The following is a 4,457-nucleotide window of genomic DNA, read 5'->3' as shown; positions in this document are numbered from 1 at the left end:
TCAGCCAATATTCTTCTTTCCTTAATGTCTCTTCTGACCCCCCTCTCCCTTTAGTGACGTCCATCAACCCTACTCCTCTCTGTTTGGTGTCCCCAAGTCCTGCCTCTCTCCCTGTCTTTCCTCCCTGCCCCCTTTGCTGGCAGATAACCAGGTTTCAGTTCTCATGGCCTCTATGCATTTCTGTCTGGCCTTTCTGCCACCTGCAGGCCCAGTGTCCCCAAGGGCTCTCCACACAGCCACTCACTAATTAGGTCAATTATGAGGTCAATTATCTAATCCTCTCCAATGCATCTCTGAGTTGCTCCACACACGCAAGTCCTTAGGCACTTCGAGGGGCTGCTGAGCAGCAGACGCTGCCACTCTTGCTCCCTCCCCACAGAAGCCTCCAGCCTGGCTTCCAGCTGAGCAACTTCTGCTCAGCTCAGAGAACTTTGAAAGGGGCAGAAAGCACTGATCAGTGATTTGCAGGACAGTGGTTCCTAAAGCAGTATCCCAAGAGCACATCCTTGAGTTTTACTAGTGTTACCTTCGCAGCCACGCAACATCATTACATTATTGGTCATTTCCCAGCATCTGGGGACTGGTGTGTGTGTGTGTGTGTGTGTGTGTGTGTGTGTGTGTGTGTGTGTGAGAGAGAGAGAGAGAGAGAGAGAGAGAGAGAGAGAGAGAGAGGTTGGGGGATGAGTCCTGCCTGAAACAAGAGGAGAGACCAGATGCCCTCCAGAACAAGCCTTCTTTGTCTTTTTTTGAAGTCACAACCTTGTTCATCTTGAGGAACAAAATGTGCTATGGAAACACATACTCACCTTAGTTTGTATTTCATTTAGAATAATTGGAAGCTGTCCAGAGATCCTGGCCTGAACTTAGATCCAGACTCTCTGATCCAATGGCTCTTCTCTATATGAGCCACCCCTTCTTGAGAAAGTTCAACTCTTCAGGATGAACCCAAGAAATACTCAACCTACTCTGTCCTTTCCTAGATCCTCAGTTTCCAACTAATGACCTGCCCAGTTGTCTACATCTGGTACCAGGAAAACCTTGTGTTACTGTAGCCATAGGGTACCAGAACTACCGTGGGGCTCTCACATCCTGGGCAGGTCTCTATTGGAGTTCCTCACCCCTGCCACGCAGAACAAGTGTGAGACAGAAGGCCCAGGCCAACTGAGAAATGCTCAAGGTCCACTGACTGCCTGATCCATAGCAGTGCCAAGGTGAAGAGGACCAGAGGAGGCAGGGAACAGAAGAGGTATGGTGGGGAGCTCTAGAGGAAAATAGGAAAGAAAGGAGATTGGAGTCAGAGAGACACTGAAGGGCATGAAAGCAAAGAACACACAGTGGAGAGAGTACTGATACTGCCGTGAAAAAGCCACTGGCACCAGGGCCCATTTCCCCCACTGCATGGAGAGGGAGATGATGATACCCTCTTTCTCTGACAAAGTTTCCAACACCGAAGCCCAGGAAGTGCCCCAAGAGGGAAGGTGGCCCAGAGAGACAGATAGCCTCTAAATCTTTATCTCACTGGCCATAAAGGTACTCATTATAACAATAGGGAGTAGAGTAAATAAGTAAATTCTAGTTTGCCCATCATGCTGAATACTTTTGATGAAAAGAACTTGTGGGTTACATTTCATGTCAGAAAAAATTGCTATATACATTAATGAAAGCCTTGTAAAACTCAGACAGTAAACACATAAAGGAAAAAGGACCAGAAGGAGGAAATATACCAAAATGTTAATAACGGTTATCTTTGGCAGAGCTATGCAAATTATTGCTGTCATCTTTTTGTATGTATACATTTTCCATGTTTTATTTATTAAGCATGAATTGCTTTTGTAGTAGGTAAAAATTATGTGAAGAAGGAAAAAAATAAAAATACTGACTCCAGCTCACAAGTTTCTTCTAACTCCAGGCTCCAAAATCCATTGTTGGATGTTCCCAGTAAGGACCAAGAGGCAGAAAACCAGGCCACTGGCTCCTGTTGCTCCTGTGGGCCCTGCAATTTTCACTCTGTGGTCACTGTCTCTAGATATCAGGCTCTTCTCTCCTTTCCTACAAATAGCCACGCCCCAGCCAAGGGTACTGTATGATCTCTGACCAAGGCCCTGCAGCCTACCTACTGACCTCCTCCATACCCAGTCTGGCCTGCCCCTCCTTCCTCTTCCTCACACTAGAGACTGAGCCACTCTTGTGACAATTTCATGCAATCAGGTGTCTCTGACCTACAGAATGAGTCTGCAGTACCTCAGTTGCCCTTAAGAAAAGGCCATTAAGGCTTCAGCCCCCTTTTCAAACTTTGTTATCCAGCTTCCCCTCTCCTAGGGAGAAGGAAGACACACACACACACACACACACACACACACACACACACACACACAGAGAGATACACAGCATCTTTGCTCCTACTTGGTAGAAGCCCTACAAATTAAGATATACCTCTTCTGCCACCTTCCTACACACCTGCCCTTTATTCTCACCCCACTCTTTTCTCCCCTGTTAGACCCTACTGGGTGTTGAGGTTACCTTCTTCCCTGGTAGTCAAGGCTTATTCTTGTGGTTTGGGAGTAGACTCTGATAGAAGATAAGCTTCTAATAGGGACAACTCCTAAAGGCAGTAGGCCAAGTCCCAAAGTAGCAAGAACAGTGGGACTTCAGTATATGATGAGCATGTACACACACAGATTCTAGCACACCACCAGGTCTGCATCAGTCCCCATGGTATCTGGCTACACCCCTATCAAAGATCCTCCCACAACCTACAGCAGACCCACAGTCTCACTCACATGCATACCAGTCACAGAATGCTCCACCCCTTGTACCAAATTCTGCCCCAAAAGGACTCTGTCTGGCCCTGGAGTTTGAGTCTGCAAACAAAAACACTCCTGCACACCACAAGACACTTCTGTGCCACCATGAATGGTCCAAGTGTATATATGACCAGGTGAGGAATGGGCAAGATATCTAAAGAGCCTGACTCCAATGTATGCCAGCTGTGTGGCTGGTCTTGAGTCTTTTCATCTCTCTGAGTCTTGGACCTTTCAATTGTAAAATCGAAATAATACTAGTACCTATTGTACAAGGTTGTTAAGAAGATGGAATTAAGTTAAAGTATGTAAAATGTTTAGAACAGTGCCTGTCACTGCAGTTCTATGTGTTTATTGTTATCATTGTACATCACAAAAATGTATACCTGTATAGACACAATTCAGAAACTTTTTGCAAAAGTGATATGTGTGTGTGTATGTTTAGGTGTGAGCATGTGCATGCATGTTTGTGTGTGTGTGTGACATTATGAACAAGTGATTACTTAAATGGCATGATTTAGAGGAGACTCCCCACACCTCCAGCTATAGTCAACACCATTGCTGAAATTCCACCAGTATAGCATATGTCATTTGAATCTTGAAAGCCATTCCTTTTCAACAATCTCCTATTAAAATTCACATATCATTGGGGAGTATTAAACTTTATCAACTAACACCTTAGTTGTCAGCTAACACCTTAGTTATCAGCTAACACCTTAGATATCAGTTAACACCTTAGTTGACAGCTAACACCTTAGTTGACAGTCAGCTGAAAGCAAGACCCTGCAAAACTGGCTTTTGGAAGAAGGATGACAGAAATGGTAGAAATAGAGGGGCTTTGATACAGTCAAGAGGACATAAGAGGTGTACCCCACCAACTTCCCAAGGCTACAAATCCACTGCCCTGTGGAGTATAGAAGGCATACAGTCCTTCTGAACAGCTGCTGTCACCAGATGTGGGTGAGGGAGAGGCACAAGGACAGAGAGATCATGTGCCAGGTATTCCTAACAGCCAAACTGAGCCTTCCTGAGGAGGTGGGTATCTGTGGGGACTGCAGTGTCAGTCCCCTGCTTTCCTTCTGCAGTTCCTACCACTGCTTCATCCAACCTCCCCCACACTCAGCCAGGGGTTAAGCTCATGGAGCAGAGGGGAGAAAGCACAGGTAGATGATCTTGGTGACTTCCCCACCTCTAATTCCCACCACCCAGAACTGCTGCTCTGGAGGCCTAGAGCTGGTCTCTGATTGGGCCCTAAGGCCACTTCCCTCCCATTGACCTTAGAGGTCAGCATTGCCAGCTCCTGCCTCAGAGCCATCCGTGTCTCTGGCATTTATCATTTCATCCAAAACCATTCCTGTTTCCTGCCTGCACCACTCCTGTGTGTAATGAAAGCCATAAGCTCATTAAGTTGGGGTGAAGAAGGACTTCCTTTCATTTGTCCCCAATTTACCTCCCTCAAGCTTCAAAGAGGCCTCCCACATCCACAGAGCTGGAGCTTTGATGACCAAAGCAGAGCCCCCTGTGTTCACAATCCTCACAATTTGGAACATTTAAACTCAATTTAGCCTTACCAACATTGGAAGTCAAGGATTCTTGGAATGAGATAGCTGGAAAGACAGTCTAGAAAAGTGTTCTACATTCTTCACCCTCCCCAAT

This window comes from Cavia porcellus, unplaced genomic scaffold (assembly GCF_034190915.1).
Source record: "Cavia porcellus strain 051 isolate PalLab524CR breed Dunkin Hartley unplaced genomic scaffold, mCavPor4.1 scaffold_3, whole genome shotgun sequence".
NCBI lineage: Eukaryota > Metazoa > Chordata > Mammalia > Rodentia > Caviidae > Cavia > Cavia porcellus.
Note: the sequence above shows the minus strand (reverse complement) of the source record.